Below are 21,004 nucleotides of genomic sequence, written 5' to 3'. Positions count from 1 at the left end.
GGATATGTAGATAGAAAAAAAATGGAATCTGCTTCTGCTAATGTTACAATAATATACTAAATTTAATTTTGCTTGATTTAGAAATGAAAATTAAGCATTAAGATAAAAACCAAAGTAACTACTTCTCAAATAAGTATATTCACAAGTATTATTTCTCTCAGAGTAAGACAATATTGTATTGGAGGTTCTTGCTGTAAAGATACTAAAACATAATTACTTATTTAAAGACTGGAAAAGAGGAAATGAAAGTCATTATTTCTAATGTGTGATATAATTATCCTCATAGGGAAACCCATAGACTCTCATCCAAGTATCTAGAAATAAGCAAGAGTTAACTAAACTAACTGGATGTAATATCAACATATAAAAGTCAAGTAATTGGACATCTGCTTCTGAGCATAATGGAGAACATGGGCCATAGATAATATTTTCCATAAATCATTAGAAAACTGGACGAATAGAGAAACAACTATTTTTGGACACACAGGCAGTACTGTGGTCCATGAGAGAGAGGAAGCAGCTGAGGTGAGCCTGAATAATCACGCTGGCTTTCTCCCTGGAGGCAGTATCCAGACCATGGGCACAGGAAAGGAGAATCCAGTCAGCCTTGCAGTTTAGTGATGGAGAAGGAACTCAGGAAAGTTGAGACAGCTGTAAATTGCATGGCAGAATTTTATAGAAGAAGGAGATATTTAAGGAAAAAAAAAAACCTTCAGAAACAGGCATTGAGGTACCTTGAGTCTTTGATATATACTGCTAGTCTATGCACATGTAGGTAAAACTCAGTGAAGTCAGACAAAGAGTTGTGAGGTGAACAATCCTTAGTTCCTGCATAAGCCAGGAACGCATCTGCGCTTGACTAGCCAGTGCAAAGATTCTCCAGTCATCATTAAGGTATCAGGAGATCCCAAGAGGGGTCACATCTTGGTAAAGAAATCAAAGTGTACCCCAAAGAAAAAATATACTATGCATATATACTAAATATATAGCATCTATGTACTATATATATTAAAATATATACTCTATCTATACTAAAAATGTATAATATATACATGCCATAGAAATGCTTAAAAGTAAAAACTGAATGGATTAAGTTAATCTTCAAGTAAGTTAAAGAACAAAGCACAATACTCTTTAGATAGTAAGGAAATTGAAACAGTCAATCCTAAAGGAAATCAACCCTGAATTTTCTTTGGAGGGACTGATGCTGAAGCTGAAGCTCTAATCCTTTGGCCACCTGATGCGGAGAGCCGACTAACTGGAAAAGACCCTGATGCTGGGAAAGACTGAGGTCAAGAGGAGAAGGGGTGACTGAGGATGTGATGGTTGGATGGTATCACTGACTCAATGGACATGAATTTGAGCAAACTCCGTGACATAGTGAAGGACAAGGAAGCCTGGTGTGCTGCAGTTCACAGGGTCACAAAGAGTCTGACACAACTTAGTGATGGAACAGCATAAATCTATGACATTATAGATATTCAACAATATAACTTCACCATGTCTAGCACACAATTTAAAAAGTTACTGCACCTGCAAAGAAGCAGGAAGTTATAGCACACAGGAAAAAAATCAGTGACTAGAAGCGGACTAAAATATGATAGGGAGGATAGATTAGCAAATAAGGACAACAGCTATAATAAATACGTGCAATATGTTCGGAGATTTAAGAACAAAACAGAAATGATGAAGACAGAAATAGAAGCTACAAAATATACCAAATAAAATGCCTAGAGATAAGAGAAATGTGAAATAAAATTCACAGGATGGGATTAAGAGAGAATTAGACTGTGCAGACATTGCAATAGAATCAATCCAAACTGAAGAGCAGAGAAAGAGAAAATAAGACTAAATACTAATGGATAGCGCTTCAGTGACCCGTGGAACAATAGGAAGCAGTCCAGTATACCTTTATTTGGAGTCTCAGAAGGAAAAGCAATAAGTGAATTAAGCAAGATCACAACATAGAAGGTATAGTCAAAATCAATTTCACTTTTCTATACTAGCAATAAATAGCTAGATGCTTAAGTTTAAAAACGTTATTTATAATAGCATAAAAATGTAAACTACTTCAAAATACATTTAGTAAAAGATACATACATCCTGCCCACTAAAATTATAAAATATGGTTAAAAGCAGGCAGACTCTTTATGATCTGAGCCACCAGGGAAACCCTGGACAAAAAGAAGTTAAGAGACCTTAATGAATGTTGAAATATGCCATATTCATAGGTTGGAAGATTCAATAGTGTTAAGATGTCAGTTCTCCAATTGGTCTACAGATTCATCTTCATTTACATGAAACTATAGGAAAGACAAATTTTATTCAAAATGAAGACAGCACATCAATGGTAACCAGAGCAGATATTAATAGAATGACTGTTAAAGGACACAGGTTATATGAGTGCATGCATTTATCAATACTTACAGAACTGAGCATTTGAAATGGGTACATTTTCTTATACGTAAATTATACTTTAATAAAGATAATTTAGAAATAAGTCAACTGACTTTCAATATGCTAGCAAAAATTGGAAGCCTTGAAAAAAAACCCATTTATAATAGCAACTAAAATTAAAAATTATCTAGAAAGAAATCTTCCAAAAGTCTATAACCCTTATGTTTGCACAAATGTCTGTGTGTGTGTGTTTTCCTATAGTCAATCAACCTATGTTTGATTGTATTTTCAGTTATTAGCATTCTGTTTTGTTATGGCCTCTGTATTAGTAATGCTTTATTTCCTGTAAAGGGTTTTTTTTCGGTTCTATTTCTTTTTCAAGATTTACAAGCTTCCTTTCCAAATATTCTTATTATCTTATCACATTTTGGCTGCTTTATTCTTTGAGATTCTGTTTGTTCTTGTTGCTATGTTATTTTACTGTTTTTGAAATGATGAAGAACAATGTATCTGAACTATTTCTATCTCTCTTTGGTTAAGCCTTTGTATGATGTCGACCTTTTGCTTGCTTTTAGCTTATGTATACTTCCTGGATTTTTATATAGTACTTATGTTTAGGTTCTGCATTTTGTTTTTGATAATTACTCATTTTTATATTTCATAAATATATATTTTACAGTAATATGCTTTATGTTTTTCTTAAAAAGTTTTTATTTTATATTGCAGTATAGTTTATTGACAATGGTGTTAGTTTCAGGTGTACGGAGCATCCACTGGAGAAGGAAATGGCAATCCACTCCAGTATTCTTGCCTGGAAAATCTCATGGACAGAGGATCCTGGCAACCTACAGTTCATGGGGTCGCAGAGTCAGACATGCCTGAGTGACTGAGCACAGAATATTGAGCACAGTTCTCTGTGCTATACAGTAGGTCCTTGTTGGTTATCTATCTAAAATAGCAGTATGTACATGTCAATCCCCAACTCTGTAACTATTTGCTCCCCACCAACCCTTCCCCCTTAGTAACCATAAATTCATTCTCTGTCTATGAGTCTGTCTCTGTTTGAAACAGGGTGCGTAACATATGGAAAATAAACAGAGTACTTAATCAATTTCTTTCCCATTTATTGTTCTGAAACCATCTTAACAAATGCTTTATTTCCTTTGCCCTGATAATTCATTTTTCCTTAGTGTTTGATGTTTAAGATATTTAAATATTAATAGCTTAAAACAAAGCCTTAAGTCATAGGATTTCTATGCTGAAGTATAGGAATCAGTGCCTCCATAACTTACCCCACTTCTCCTCGGGAAGTTTCCCTTGTCTAGGGTTACAACTCATAGAAAGTGTAAATGAGTAGTAAATATCATTTCTTTTTTTTTTTTTTTAATTTTAGTTTTTTATTTTTTAAATTTTAAAATCTTTAATTCTTACATGCATTCCCAAACATGAACCCCCCTCCCACCTCCCTCCCCATAACATCTTTCTGGGTCATCCCCATGCACCAGCCCCAAGCATGCTGCATCCTGCGTCAGACATAGACTGGCGATTCAATTCACATGATAGTATACATGTTAGAATGTCATTCTCCCAAATCATCCCACCCTCTCCCTCTCCCTCTGAGTCCAAAAGTCCGTTATACACATCTGTGTCTCTTTCCCTGTCTTGCATACAGGGTCGTCATTGCTATCTTCCTAAATTCCATATATATGTGTTAGTATACTGTATTGGTGTTTTTCTTTCTGGCTTACTTCACTCTGTATAATCGGCTCCAGTTTCATCCATCTCATCAGAACTGATTCAAATGAATTCTTTTTAACTGCTGAGTAATACTCCATTGTGTATATGTACCACAGCTTTCTTATCCATTCATCTGCTGATGGACATCTAGGTTGTTTCCATGTCCTGGCTATTATAAACAGTGCTGCGATGAACATTGGGGTACATGTGTCTCTTTCAATTCTGGTTTCCTCGGTGTGTATGCCCAGAAGTGGGATTTCTGGGTCATAAGGTAGTTCTATTTGCAATTTTTAAAGGAATCTCCACACTGTTCTCCATAGTGGCTGTACTAGTTTGCATTCCCACCAACAGTGTAGGAGGGTTCCCTTTTCTCCACACCCTCTCCAGCATTTATTGCTTGCAGATTTTTGGATCGCAGCCATTCTGACTGGTGTGAAGTGGTACCTCATTGTGGCTTTGATTTGCATTTCTCTAATAATGAGTGACGTTGAGCATCTTTTCATGTGTTTGTTAGCCATCCGTATGTCTTCTTTGGAGAAATGTCTATTTAGTTCTTTGGCCCATTTTTTGATTGGGTCATTTATTTTTCTGGAATTGAGCTGCAGAAGTTGCTTGTATATTTTCGAGATTAGTTGTTTGTCAGTTGCTTCATTTGCTATTATTTTCTCCCATTCAGAAGGCTGTCTTTTCACCTTGCTTATATTTTCCTTTGTTGTGCAGAAGCTTTTAATTTTATATAGAAAACTATAAAACACTGATGAAAGAAATCAAAGAGGACACTAATAGATGGAGAAATATACCATGTTCATGGATTGGAAGAATCAATATAATGAAAATGAGTATACTACCCAAAGCAATTTACAAATTCAATGCAATCCCTATCAAGCTACCAGCCACATTTTTCACAGAACTAGAACAAATAATTTCAAGCTTTGTATGGAAATACAAAAAACCTCGAATAGCCAAAGCAATCTTGAGAAAGAAGAATGGAACTGGAGGAATCAACTTGCCTGACTTCAGGCTCTACTACAAAGCCACAGTCATCAAGACAGTATGGTACTGGCACAAAGACAGACATATAGATCAATGGAACAAAATAGAAAGCCCAGAGATAAATCCACACACATATGGACACCTTATCTTTGACAAAGGAGGCAAGAATATACAATGGAGTAAAGACAATCTCTTTAACAAGTGGTGCTGGGAAAACTGGTCAACCACTTGTAAAAGAATGAAACTAGATCACTTTCTAACACCGCATACAAAAATAAACTCAAAATGGATTAAAGATCTAAATGTAAGATCAGAAACTATAAAACTCCTAGAGGAGAACATAGGCAAAACACTCTCAGACATAAATCACAGCAGGATCCTCTATGATCCACCTCCCAGAATTCTGGAAATAAAAGCAAAAATAAACAAATGGGATCTAATTAAAATTAAAAATATCATTTCTTATTTAGCTCTACTTCCTCGCCTTTATGCTGTGTCCAACCAAGTTTAAGTGATGATACTCCTTATTTCTGTTGTGATCTAACCACACCTCAAAATCTTGTCAGTTTAATCAAGATATTTGGATAGGACTAACACTTCATGACCAAGGTAATCACGATGGTGTGATCACTTACCTAGAGCCAGACATCCTGGAATGTGAAGTCAAGTGGGCCTTAGAAAGCATCACTACGAACAAAGCTAGTGGAGGTGATGGAATTCCAGTGGAGCTGTTTCAAATCCTGAAAGATGATGCTGTGAAAGTGCTGCACTTAATATGTCAGCAAATTTGGAAAACTCAGCAGTGGCCACAGGACTGGAAAAGGTCCGTTTTCATTCTAATCCCAAAGAAAGGCAATGTCAAAGAACACTTAAACTACTGCACAATTGCACTCATCTCACATGCTAGTAAAGTAATGGTCAAAATTCTCTAAGCCAGGCTTCACCAATACATGAACTGCGAACTTCCAGATGTTCAAGCTGGTTTTAGAAAAGGCAGAGGAACCAAAGATCAAATTGCCAACATCCACTGGATCATCGAAAAAGCAAGAGAGTTCCAGAAAAACATCTATTTCTGCCTTATTGACTATGCCAAAGCCTTTGACTGTGTGAATCACAATAAACTGTGGAAAATTCTGAAAGAGATGGGAATACCAGCCCACCTGACCTGCTTCTTGAGAAACCTATATGCAGGTCAGGAAGCAACAGTTAGAACTGGACATGGAACAACAGACTGATTCCAAATAGGAAAAGGAGTACGTCAAGGCTGTCTATTGTCACCCTGCTTATTTATCTTATATGCAGAGTACATCATGAGAAAGGCTGGGCTGGAAGAAGCACAAGCTGAAATCAAGATTTCCAGGAGAAATATCAATAACCTCAGATATGCAGATGATACCACCCTTATGGCAGAAAGTGAAGAGGAACTCAAAAGCCTCTTGATGAAAGTGAAAGTGGAGAGTGAAAAAATTGGCTTAAAGCTCAACATTCAGGAAACGAAGATCATGGCATCCGGTTTCATCACTTCATGGGAAATAGATGGGGAAACAGTGGAAACAGTGTCAGACTTTATTTTTTTTGGACTCCAAACTCACTGCAGATGGTGATTGCAGCCAAGAAATTAAAAGATGCTTACTCCTTGGAAGAAAAGTTATGACCAACCTAGATAGCATATTCAAAAGCAGAGATATTACTTTGCCAACAAAGGTCCATCTAGTCAAGGCTATGGTTTTTCCAGTGGTCATGTATGGATGTGAGAGTTGGACTGTGAAGAAAGCTGAGTGCTGAAGAATTGATGCTTTTGAACTGTGGTGTCAGAGAAGACTCTTGAGAGTCTGTTGGACTGCAAGGAGATCCAACCAGCCCATCCTAAAGAAGATCAGTCCTGGGTGTTCTTTGTAAGGAATGATGCTAAAGCTGAAGCTCCAGTACTTTGGCCACCTCATGCAAAGAGTTGACTCATTGGAAAAGACTCTGATGCTGGGAGGGATTGTGGGCAGCAGGAGAAGGGAACGACCGAGGATGAGATGGCTGGATGGCATCACGGACTCGATGGACATGAGTCTGAGTGAACTCCGGGAGTTGGTGATGGACAGGGAGTCCTGGCATGCTGTGATTCATGGGGTCGCAAGGAACTGGACATGACTGAGTGACTGAACTGAACTGAACACTTTTAGCGGAACTTGATTCCTCCTCAAGTTTTGAAAAATTATGTCAGCTCTTACTTTTGTCCATGGTAGTCCAAATTCAATGTAATTGACTGGAGTACTTTATTATACATTTTTTGTATGTAGTCAAATACTAAAATATGTAAATCAATGCCTTCTTCATTGACGACAGTGATTTTGGTGAGTTCTAGTATAAAACTGTCTGCGATTTTCATATGCCAATTTAAAAAGTTTACCAACTTCATAAAAAAGAATTAAAGTATTCCCAAAGTAATTTCACACTAAATATACAGGTAGGGAGGAGTTACCCCAAATAGATTAATTCCTCTTAGCTATGTCTAGACTATATCGCTTAGATATAAAATGCTTATTTATACCCATTCTAATCAAAATTTCCCACAAACAGGATGTCCCTTAATAATTCACAGGAACAGTAACCAAGGGATCTCCAGAAAGTAATTCCAGTTGTTTACATGACACACAAACTGAGTGGAGAATAAATGTTAAAAGCCCTATTTTTATTATTATAACAAACCAGCTCTGCTGTATCACTTTTATTTCTTCTCATGTGAGCTTCACTGATCCTTTAGGAAAATTCTTTTTATCAGCATGTGCCACAACAAGTGGATATACCCTTGAAATGATGATGTAGCTCATTTTTTAAAGAAGCTGTCCAAATCATTAGATTCAGTTATTTCTAAATCTACTTAATTGTTATGAATCCAACATAATTCATTTTTATTAAGCAAAAGAAGTAATGTTACCATGTCTGGCATGTATCTTTTCCTGTAGATGGTAGTCATTAGGGACCCAGGGTGAAAGACTAGCCAACATCTGAAATGTCATTGTTAAAAAGGAATTCTGGAGGATCCAAAATTAGCTATTGGTCCAAAATTAGCTTGGTCTAGAAATCCCACACATAACTTTTACTTAAAAAATCACTAGTCAGAACTAGTCACACAGTCCCATTCAACCATAAGATGGTCAAGACTTTAAGCATACCATTGCCCAGAACTTTGAGAACTAACTTTAATGACTATAGAGTGAATCCCCCAGGAGAGAAAAAAAAAATAACCTATGACTATCCAAATATGAGTTAGTTACCAAAAACAACACATTACCTAAACTTCCTGAGGCTGCTTATTATCCCATTGAGCCAATATTATGTAAAATAGACAGTAACATAGACAGTTATATAAGTAAACTAGGCTTCCAATGAAGCCAATTCAAGGACTTAATCATTTTTTTATTATGCTATATAATTTATGTAAAAAAATCTTTGGCAGAGACAAACATTGCATATTGACACATACTGCCAAAGTTATTATTAAGGCTACTCCCTTTTATTTTTGGCACTTATTCTGGAAGAAATTTTCCACATTTTTATTGTTATTGTAAAAGTTTTACAAGCTTTTCATTTTTGGCCAGTCAATTTCTGCTTAACAAATGTCTTTCATAAATGAAATCTGCTTATCTTCTAGAGAGTTTCTAAGACATCACATTAATTTTAAAAACAAATGTTTGCTATGTCATACTGCTTTTTAAGATCAACTAACTTATTTGAAGTTCCTAATAAACAGTTTCATACAGAAAATAGGTCTTGTGACTTTGATCATCAGAAACGGTTCATTTTCTGGCTGTTGATTTGTTTCTTTTTCCCACATCATGAATTGGACCTCTCCAGAGTAATGCAAGCTGCTTTCTGTGTTATTCTTCATTATGGATGATAAATGTGGAACTTTACTTGTATTGCGATCCTCAGTCTTTTTCAAAGTTAATACTTTCTGGTAGTTGAAAAGAGAGATGCTGATGGCAAATCAGAAGCCTGCTTGAGCATATCCGAGGGTGTCCCTTAGATTATGAAAATAAAGTATCCTGCTGCATAAATTTGAATTCTGCTAAAATTACTTATTGATTTATAACCCTACAGTCCAAAGAGCTACTGAGGAAACACAACAGGGTCATTTATATATCGTGTAAGTGCTTAAAAAGAAAAAGAACCATCAAGTTTTTAAAAAGTTAATACTTCAAATTGTAAAAACAAAAAGCATGTCTAAAAAAGGCAAAGATTTCTCAAAAGCCTGTGGGAAATTCTATGTTCATAGAATTTCCACTGAAAGTATTTGTAGACATTGATAACCCTGAACTTTCAGAAGTGTTAGAAAATACATCATCACCTTTGGGGCTTGTTTAAAAGCAACCCAAATATGTAAAAATAGAGTCATCTTGTTAGTAGAGTATGTAATGGTGAAAAGTTCACAAGGGTAGCGTTAGTTGTTTAGTCATTTCTGACTCTTTGTGACCCCATGGATTGTACACTGCCAGGCTCCTCTGTTTACGGGATTCTCCAGGCAAAAATACTGGAGTGTGTAGCCATTTTCTTCTCCAGGGACTCTTTCTGACCCAGGGATTGAACCTGGGTCTTCTGCATTGCAGGCGGATTCTTTACTGTCTAGGCCACCAGGTGGACTATAGCCTGCCAGACATAAGGGTAAAGTCCATGCTTATTTTATAATTACTCTATACATGGTGTTACATGTAATAGCCTCTAATAAATGTTTGTTTATTAAATGAGTGAAATGTCCAACGATCGCATAATTAAATAAATTAAAAAACTGACTAGGACTTCCACTGTGCTCCAATGGTTAATAATCCGTTTTGTAATGCAAGGACACTGGCTCAGTCCCTAGTCAGGGGACTAAGATCCCACATGCTATGAAGCAACTAAGTCCTCCAGCCACAACCACTGAGCATATGCATTCCAAAGCCCTCGTGCCACAACTACAGTCTGTGAACCTTGAAAGATCCAAAGTGCTGCAACTAAGATCCAAGGCAGCCAAATAAATAAATATTTTAAAAAATAATACATTGCTCAATAATTCACTCAGCTGACTGTCGTAAATGCTTTAGGAAAACAGTTTCATTAGGAAACAGATTCTCATACAATAATGGTGGAATATAAAGTGATATATTATTTTGGGGAGAGCACTTTGCCTTTGTGTATCAAAAAGTTTTTTAAATGGGCCTACTTGTTGTTCTATCAAGTTTATTTCTAGGAATTTATTCTAAAAATATAATTATAATTTGTGACATCACTTTGCCCTAAAGAGGTGTATTGAAGAATTATTCAAATTAGCCAAAATTTATGGAACTATGCTTATTTTTCTTTTCTTTCTTTTCCATATTTTCCATAATGTGCTTATATTATTTATACATCATTACACATTTTAAAATTATGTCACAGAAAAAGATACTACTACGACAATGGAATTTAACTATTCTATAGGCTTTAAAGTCAAGAAGAAAACAATAAAAAAATTAAATCATTATTAAAATGGTAAAAAATATTCTGACAACTCTTCAGTTCAGTTCAGTCACTCAGTCATGTCCCACTCTTTGCAACCCCATGAATTGCAGCACGCCAGGCCTCCCTGTCCATCACCAACTCCCAGAGTTCACTCAGACTCACGTCCATTGAGTTGGTGATGCCATCCAGCCATCTCATCCTCTGTCGTCCCCTTCTCCTCCTGCCCCCAGTCCCTCCCAACATCAGAGTCTTTTCCAATGAGTCAGCTTTTCACATGAGGTGGCCAAAGTACTGGAGTTTCAGCTTTAGGATCATTCCTTCCAAAGAAATCCCAGGGCTGATCTCCTTCAGAATGGACTGGTTGGATCTCCTTGCAGTCCAAGGGACTCTCAAGAGTCTTCTCCAACACCACAGTTCAAAAGCATCAGTTCTTCGGTGGTCAGCTTTCTTCACAGTCCAACTCTCATATCCATACGTGACCACTGGAAAAACAATAGCCTTGACTAGACCTTAGTCAGTAAAGTAATGTCTCTGCTTTTGAATATGCTATCTAGGTTGGTCATAACTTTTCTTCCAAGGAGTAAGCGTTTTTTAATTTCATGGCTGCAGTCACCATCTGCAGTGATTTTGGAGCCCCCAAAAATAAAGTCTGACACTGTTTCCACTGTTTCCCCATCTATTTCCCATGAAGTGATGGGACCGGATGCCATGATCTTCGTTTTCTGAATGTTGAGCTTTAAGCTAACTTTTTCACTCTCCACTTTCACTTTTATCAAGAGGCTTTTTAGTTCCTCTTCTTAAAGATCATTAAATAATTTTTAAATGATGCTATTGAAGGCCTACAGAACTGTTTGGGAAAAATTGTTCCAGCCCCTCCCTTAGCCTCACTGCCATGCTACAAGTCATTTACTTTTCCTTCAACCTCAAGTAATTGTTTTTCTGTCCAGTTATTCTATCAATTACTAATATCAAAGTATGGGCAACTTCAGCTATTAATATTGACTTGTCTGTTTCCACATTTCCCCCTTCTATTTGCCATGAAATGATGGGACCAGATGCCATGATCTTAGTTTTTAGAATGTTGGTTTTAAGCCAGCTTTTTCACTCTCACTCTCTTTAGTTCTACTTCAATTTCTGCATTTTGAGTGGTATCATCTGCATATCTGAAGTTGATATTTCTCCAGGCAATCTTGATTCCAGCTTGTGATTCATCCAGCCTGGCATTTCTATACATATGTGTACTATACATATAAATATATATGTATACATATGTGTACTATATATATAAATTAAATAATCAAAGTGACAATATACAGCCTTGTCATACTCCTTTCCCAATTTTGAACTACTCAGTTGTTTCATTTCCAGTTTTAACTGTTGCTTCTTGACACACCTATGGGTTTCTCAGGAGACAGGTAAGGTGGTCTGTTATTTCCATCTTTTGAAGAATTTTCCAGTTTGTTGTGATCCATACAGTCAAAGGCTTTAGTGTAGTCAATGAAGCAGAAGTAGATGTTTTTCTGGAATTCTCTTACTTTCCCCATGGTCTAATGAATGTTGGCAATTTGATCCCTGGTTCCTAAGCCTCTTCAAAACTCAGCTTGTACATCTGGAAATTCCCAGTTCATATACAGCTGAAGGTAACTTGAGAAATTTTGAGCATTACCTTGCTAGCATGTGAAATGAACACAATTGTATGGTAGTTTGAGCAGTATGGCATTGTCCTTCTTTGAGGTTGGAATGAAAACTGACCTTTTCCAGTCCTGTGGCCACTACTGAGTTTTCCAACTTTGCTGGCATAATGAGTGCAGAACTTTAATAGCATCATCTTTTCAGGTTTGGAATAATTCAGCTGGAATTCGATCATTTCTGCTAGCTTTATTTGTGGTCATGCTTCTTATAGCTCATTTGAATTCACACTCCAGGATGTCTGGCTCTAGGGAGTGACCACACCATCATGGTTATCCAGGTCATTATGACCTTCTTTGTATACTTCTGTGTATTCTTGCCACCTGTTCTTAATCTTTTCTGCTTCTTTTAGGTCCACACCATTTCTGTCCTTTATTGTGCCCATCCTTGTATGAAATGCTCCCCTGATATCTCCTTGATATACACGTACATATCTCTATGTGCATGCTAAGTCACTTCAGTCATGTTTGACTCTTTGCAACCCTTTGGACTGTAGCCCACCAGGCTCCTCTGTCCATGGGATCTTCCAGGCAAGAATACTGGAGTGGGTTGCCATATTCTTCTCCAAGGGATCTTCCAGACCCAGGGATCAAACCTGCATCTCCATTGTTTCATATTTTCTTTAATTCTTAAAACATGGTTTCCTTTAGTGAAACATTTAAGTTGCCTCAAAGACAATTTCTATTGACCACTTTCATTTTTCTGTATATTGGCTAAACTTTCCTCTTTATTTGCTTGTGTCTTAATTTGTTGTTCAAAACTGGAAAATTTAGATAATAGAGTGGATGATTTTTGTTCATGGCGGTTATGCTGTATAAAGCCACTGCAAACCTGAATTAATAAATACTGAACTGGTGCATATATATATCATATAACTTACAGTCTTAAATCCTGAAAGCATCACATCCTGGTAGACTTTTATTTTACAAAGAGAAAATAATGTTTAGAAATGTTACTAATTTGCTTGAGGTTGCTCCACTACTGTCTTCATCTTGTGGTCACCTCTGATGAGAGCTAAAACAAGAAGGCAGAGAACCACCTTATTTGACCTCACCTGAACATCTGTATCAGGTGACTTTAAATTTTTGCTACTCTGTACACTCAATTTTTGAATACTCTGTGCATTCACACTAAATATCCATGTGAATGACTGTAAAATACCATGAGTACTTTGGTGTCATAAATCAGTTTCAGTGAGTAGGCAACAAATATGGAATCTGGGAATAATAAGGACCAACTGTACAATGTAGCAACTCTGGAGTCAGACACTGCTTTCTACAATTTCGTTTTTACTCTTTTATGTGCTGTTGCTGCTGCTGTTGTTTGGTGACTTTTCACGGCTAATTCAAGGGTATTCCTGGCAGTGTGTGGCCACTGAATCTTTGCTTTTTAACTTTCTTTTTTGTTGTTTGTATTTTTAAGCCTGGATTGGTTGGGTTTACCCCTGGGTTAGCATAGCTTACTGGTCAGTCATTGGTTGGTCACAAGTTTTCCATCAGCCAACAAATCTTCCGCCCTTTCCAAGGGGATCTGTGTGCACATGGAGAGAAACCTGCAGGCAGTTGACACATCCGCTTTCACCTTTATTCTTGCTTGCTAAGGGCATCAAGGCCAGACAGATATGAGTAAGTAACTGGGTCTTTCTCCAGTTTTTCTGCACATGTGCACAACCTACACATGTGTGTGGATCCTTAGCAATATTTGGCGCTTCTCCAACCCTCCAAAATCACTGCAGATGGTGATTACAGCCATGAAATTAAAAGATGCTTGCTCCTTGGAAGAAAAGCTACGACCAACCTAGACAGCATACTAAAAAGCAGAGACATTACTTTGCTGACAAAGGTATGTTTAGTCAAAGTTATGTTTTTTTTCAGTAGCCATGTATGGATGTGAGAGTTGGACCATAAAGAAAGCTGAGCGCCGAAGAATTTATGCTTTTGAACTGTGGTGTTGGAGAAGACTCTTGAGAGTCCTTTGGACTGCAAGGAGATCCAACCAATCAATCCTAAAGGAAATCAGTCCTGAATATTCATTGGAAGAACTGATGCTGAAGCTGAAGCTCCAATACTTTGGCCACCTGATGCGAGGAACTGACTCATTGGACAAACACTGATGCTGGGAAAGACTGAAGGCATGAGGAGAAGGGAAAACAGAGGATGAGATGGTTGGATGGCGTCACTGACTCGATGTACAACAGTTTGAGTAATCTCTGGGAGTTGGTGATGGACAGGGAAGCCTGGTGTGCTGTAGTCCATGGGGCTGCAGAGTCGGACATGACTGAGCAACTGAACCGAACCATAGTCACCATGCTGTCCATTATAGCCCTGTGACTTATTTTTATAATGGAAATTGTGTACCTTTTGACCCACTTCACCCATTTCATATCCTACCTCAGACACTTTTCCCCTTGTGACCATCAATCTATTCTGTGTATCTATAAGCTTGGGGGTCTTCGTGATTTTGGTTTTTTAGATTCCACTTATATAAAGCTGAGATTATATGATATTTATTTCACTTAGCATGATTATCTCAGAATCTATTTATGTTATCATAAAGGCAACATTTCTTTCTTTAAAGGCTGAAATACATACACATAAACACAAATATATACCATATTTTTTTTAATCCATTCATCCACCGATGGACACTTAGACTGTTTCCATATCTTGGCTATTGTATATGACACTGCAGTGAACATGGGGGGTGCATATATCTTTTTAAGATGATGTTTTCATTTTCTTTACCTAGTAGCTTTTCTTAAATAAACATTTTCTACTTTGAACTATACCTCTGGTTAATTTCTAAGGTTCTGTAATGGTTGATGTAGATAATTTTTGCTAGTATTTTCTTTGTTCTTCTGGAGGGAATTTACCAAGGTTATTTCTCTGTCATTCTGAAAGTTTCACCTCAAGCAATTATTTTTATCACTTTTCTTGGAAACTAACTTTTGTAGTGGCAACCTATACCTTTTTTTGCCATCATATTATGCTTACCTGGTATGCTTTCCCAAGCTCAGCTGATAGGGTAATCAATTTTAATATAGTCATTTCTTTTTTTATTTATCAGCTTTTTAAGTATCCATAATATACACAATCCTTGGTATTTACTGTGGAAAATTTAAAGAAAACTTCACAAACCCACTTCACTTCATCCTGAAGGATCTTACAGTCAAACTGAATAAGACAGACATAATACAGATAAAATTGTATTGGTGATGGACAAGGGAGCCTGGTGTGCTGCAGTCCATGGGGTCACAAAGAGTCAGACATGACTGAGCAACTGAACTGAACTGAATACAGATAAATATAAAACCTTAAAGTATGTAATAAGTTCTATAAAATGATTAGAGCACACAACTCAAACACTTTTAAGTAGTAAGTGATATTTCACCTAGAGGCATCATGAAAAGCTTCATGAAGTCATGGCATAAAAGTCCATGTATTCATGGTGATAACATTATCCTTTCTAGTTTCTAAGTTTTTTAAGATGTCAGCTTACCTGCAGTGTTATATGAATTTAAGTGCTTTAATCATGGAGACAGGTCAACAGAGCAAGCAGGTTTTCACCACCCCTCTAATCTTGCTATCTCAAAAACTTTCTATTCCAGCTGTGCTATGGCATAACTTTCAGTATTTGTCATTACAGTGTTTTATCTTAAAGGCTACAAAATCATCTAGCATTTGCCTATGTCTATCATCATCACCCTTTTGAAAATTATAATGAGAAACAGATTTTTTGTTGGAGGGCAAGGATAGTATTCCTCATAGAGAACACTAGAAAGCAGATCATATACTAACAGACCTACACTGCTGCTATTTTCATGATCAGACAGTGTGAACTTTCATCTGTGAGCAGGCTGGTCGTGTCCATATTTGGTGCACTAGAGATGCTGAATGAATAAGTGGGGCATCTGTGGAAGCCCAAAGAGAACGAACATCTTCCAAATAAATGTCCAGGTAAAAATAAACAATCAAAGCACAGGTCTGTTAAATTCCACTGTTCGCTCTAAAAATAGCTATACATGAAAATAGAGTCAAGTGTTTTACAAAGTACCTTGGCAATAAGAAGTGCTATTCCAGTGAAGTGTAAGTCCTAGGAATTCAAAAGAGTTGGGCAAAGCAACTTAAATGGTGAAGTTATAAACACAGGTTGCTAAAGAAAGAAGCATTAGTAATAATGACATCCATGTGGGAACCCCTGCACAGAGCACCATAAATCTGACTGACTCATGTCAACAAGACAGAAAACAGTGACTGAAACAAAAGATCTGAAAAGCTTGCTGCAAAAAGGTCAGTGGCGGACTGTGAATAATTTAGGACAAATAGTAAAGGACAATACCAGCCAGTCTTTCTACGTGACTAGAACATTACAGCTTGAAAGTACTCAAATAAAGATGAAATACTAGATGTTAAAATGCATTCTGTGTGTTTACTGGAAGGTGGTTCATGTTAATCCTTTTAAATCTCTGCTCAGTATTAAAGCCTAGAGAATCCTTCATAGGGCAGCAAGGAGTCGTTTTTCAAAGGGAGTGTAATGGAAGGATAATCCTAATATTTGTTGCTTGATTTTTAGTCCTCATTCAGCTCATGTGAAATTGGGACTCGTTTTGTAGGTTGATTATAAAACATTATAAATCTCAAAATTTAGCCAAAACATATACAACAGTGAGTTCCAAGTTATCAGTCATATGAAGTGGGGGAGTAGGGAGCATGGAAGCACAGCTTCAATAATGATGCTGCCATTTTCTATAAATGTGCTACTTTTTGGATGTTTTAAGCTATTAAGAACTTTTTACAATAACATATTTAATAAGCCAAATAAATCTGGATACCACAACAAAGACTACTGCTTGAGATTTCAACTTCTGCATCACTCCCCTGGGGACACTCTGTGTCATATAAAATAGCACAGCAGCCTCCTGGCCACTTAATGTGGCACAATAACACTTGAACTGAAAGCCAGGTCAACTGATGCTAATTTGTAATTCTTTTAAGCATGGCAGGTGAGTTGGTTAATTTTATGTATTGACTTAGCTAGGTCATGGTGATGAGTTTTTGTTAAACATCAGTCTAAATATTGCTGTGAAGGTATTTCTTAGCTGTGATTAATATTTAAAATAGTAGACTTTGACTAAAGCAGATTACCCTCCATATGGTGGGTGGGCCTCGTTTAATTTGTTGAAGGTCTTAGGAAAAAAGACCAAGGGTGCCCAAGGAAGAGAGAATTCTACCTTGGACTTCCCTTGGACTTGAGATCACATTATCAACTCTTCCTTCAGTCTCCAGCCTGCTGGCCTGCCTGTGTGTATGTGTGTGCTAAGTCATTTCAGTCATATTTGACTCTTTGTGACTGCATGGACTGTATAGCTCACCAGGCTCCTCTGTCCATGGGATTCTCCAGAAAAGAATACTGAAATGGGTTGCCATGCCCTCCTCCGGGGGATCTTCCTAATCCAGGGATCGAACCCACATCTCTTATGTCTCCTGCATTGGCAGGTGAGTTCATTCACAGGTAAGCACCACCTGGGTCTGCCTATAGATTTCAGAATTACCTACTCCTACAAATCATGTGAGCCAGTTCCTTAAAATATCTATCTATCTAACATCCATCTATCTACACACATCCTATTGGTTCAATTTCTGTGGAGAACATTGACCATCATACCAAACAAAATAGAAACCCAACAATGTCTTCCATGTTTGGCCATCAGTGTGTCTAAACTACCTGTAAATGCAAGTTGGTCAACACTCACTAGAAATGTTGAAGACTGTGGTATACATACACATGCTGAACAGAATTCCTGTAGCTACTGACTTGAAGTAATAGGCTTTTCCTAAAACATTGACACGAATAGCATACCTCTGAATGCTTTATTTTTTTCCCTAGTTGCCTACCAGAAGTGAAAGCAATTCATTATACACATTGGAAATTCAACTGCAACATAAATCTGATGGCTTTCTGTGCAAAAATGATGATCCTATTCCAAAACCAACACAAAGTGTTTTGGTATGATTTTACAGTTGTGATGGTCTCTTAAGACATGCTATATCTCCATATTTATTTGGTTCCCTCTTATAACCAATAAAATTTTTGAAAAATATAACCCTCTCTACCTCAATCCAAAAACATCTGTTGAGGACCCACTATGTTCAGTGCTAGAGATAAAAAGATGAAGAATAACTTTAAAGAGGTCAATGTTCAATAGGAACACAACATATAAATAATTATTTAAAAAATGTCTAAGTAAGGCAATGTATTAAAGACACATTTACTCTACCCTTCAATCTCAAATCCCATCAAAAATAGCAAAAAAAAAAAAAAGACAAGTAAATATAAAACATTCATTAAGATGAAGAGATTCCTGTGACTTCTCAGACACATTAAGGATCACACCCAGAGAGAAGAGAACATGCTTAGTTCCAACAAACTTTGTTTTGGATTTTGAGTTAGAAATAAACCACCCCCCAATTTGTTACATAACGGCAACCCACTCCAGTATTCTTGCCTGGAGAATCCCATGGATGGAGGAGCCTGATGGGCTACAGTCCACGGGGTCACAAAGAGTCAGACATGACTGAGTGACTTAACTTTCAACGGGCATATACAATAATATTTTTTATTAGAATGCCATGTTAGACCAATTTTGAACTGTGATTTAGACCAATTTTCAGAACTGTGAAACAGGGAACACTTAAGGAAAATTTGTAGTGGTGCTCATGTCATTTCTACTGTTAGTTTCTCTGCCAAAAGGGAGGGGTAAGTCAATGGAAAAGAAGATTAAAGAACTTTTAAAAAGACTATTAAGTAAAGTTTCTACACTTTGCAAGCTAAGGAGACATTTATTCCTTGGGTAAAGAAAATAACTTGAAGATAGCAGTGTTTGAAATAAATCCCCAAACTGTTCATCAGCAGGTACTTACCACCACTCAAAGCTCAGAAATGTTCAGAAAAGAAATTATCATGGGACCTAAGCCAGAAAACTTAAGAGGGGAAAGATAGACTGGAAGCAAACAAGAAAAAGAAACATGAGGAAAAGAGAGCTGAAAAACACAAAAAATAGTTAAATCACATAATTCTATGTAGTAAAATTGTAGAGAATGATTTTAAGAAAAGATATTGAAAAGTTCAAAATAGTTATATAAGTGTACAAAGAAGCACTCAATGAGCATGGAAAAGAATATGAAGCAACTTATAAAACTCAGGCATTAGAAGAAGACAAGTAAAAGCATCATAATGATGAAAAATATTCTAGAAACAACCCTCCTAAATGGAATAAATGCAACTTAAAAAGTCAGAAATATGGAGACTATGTTTGAGAAGCTAACCTCAAATGAAGTGGAAGAACTAGGCATGCAGGATTTCAGGCAAGATAATTGGGGACTTCCCTGGTGGCTCAGATGGTAAAGCGTCTGTCTACAATGCGGGAGACCCGGGTTCAATCCCTGGGTTGGGAAGATCCCCTGGAGAAGGAAATGGCAACACACTCCAGTACTATTGCCTGGAAAATCCCATGGACAGAGGAGCCCGGTAGGCTACAGTCCATGGGGTCACAAAGAGTCGGACACGACTGAGCAACTTCACTTTCACTTTCAATACACACATAATGTCAGTTTCTGAAGAAGAGAAAAGTGTCTTGGAAGCCAATAATGCTCTTCATGTAGATTCTGATTTTTCACTCATTCCAGGAACATAGCAAGATTTCCTTTGATAGTCATGGCCATGTGACTAGACTGGACCCCATAAATGTGAATGATAAAGGCTTTAGGAGTTAGCATTCAATTTACTACATTCCCTTTTCTCTGCATTTGGTCAACCTTGTAAATGTGTCAGCAAGGAGACTTCAATACTGCATATCAGTAATATGTGAATTTTTTTTTAAGGTCAAACTCTTAGAAACAAAGAGAAGAAAAGTATCTAGATGTGGGGTAAATACAAGTTGGGATCAAGACTGCTGGGAGAAATATCAATAACCTCAGATATGCAGATGACACCACCCTAATAGCAGAAAGTGAAGAGGAACTGAAGAGCCTCTTGATGAAGGTGAAAGAGGTGAGTGAAAAAACTGACTTAAAACTCAACATTCAGAAAATTAAGATCATGGCATCTGGTCCCATCACTTCATGGCAAATAGATGGGGAAACAATGAAAACAGTGACAGACTTTATTTTGGGGGGACTCCAAAATCACTGCAGATGGTGACTGCAGCCATGACATTAAAAGACACTTGCTCCTTGGAAACAAGCTACAAAAAACCTAGACAGCATATTAAAAAACAGAGAGATCACTTTTTCAACAAAGGTTCATATGGGTTTTTCAGTAGTCATGTATGGATGTGAGAATTGGATCATAAAGAAGGCTGAGTGCCAAAGAATTGATGCTTTCAACCTCTGGTGCTGGAGAAGACTCTTGAGAGTGCCTTAGACAGAAAGGAGATCAAACCAGTCAGTCCTAAAGGAAATCAACCCTGAATATTCATTGGAAGAATTGAAGCTGAAGCTGAAGCTCTAATACTTTGGCCAGATGATGTGAAGAGCTAACTCATTGAAAAAGACTCTAATGGTGGAAAAGATTGAGGGTAGGAGGAGAAGGGGGTGACAGAGGATGAGATGGCTGGATGGCATCTTTGACTCAATGGACATGAATTTGAGCAAATTTCAGAAGATAGTGAAGGACAGGGAAGCCTGGCATGCTGTAGTCCACTGGGTCTGAGTCAGAC

At 37.2% G+C, this 21,004-nt stretch overlaps 1 long non-coding RNA gene across 1 annotated transcript in view; it reads left to right on the top strand.

The window, feature by feature from the left end:
• LOC138437238 (uncharacterized) overlaps positions 1 to 15,075 on the top strand; it is a 29,882-nt gene extending 14,807 nt beyond the window's left edge. The window contains exon 3 of the long non-coding RNA XR_011255838.1: positions 14,163 to 15,075. This is a non-coding gene — a long non-coding RNA (uncharacterized lncRNA). The remainder of the gene's footprint in view (positions 1 to 14,162) is intronic.
• The last annotated feature ends 5,929 nt before the right edge of the window (positions 15,076 to 21,004 follow it).

The sequence above is a fragment of the Ovis canadensis genome, chromosome 3, assembly GCF_042477335.2.
Source record: "Ovis canadensis isolate MfBH-ARS-UI-01 breed Bighorn chromosome 3, ARS-UI_OviCan_v2, whole genome shotgun sequence".
Lineage (NCBI taxonomy): Eukaryota > Metazoa > Chordata > Mammalia > Artiodactyla > Bovidae > Ovis > Ovis canadensis.
This window is presented reverse-complemented; position numbering and strand designations above follow the sequence as displayed.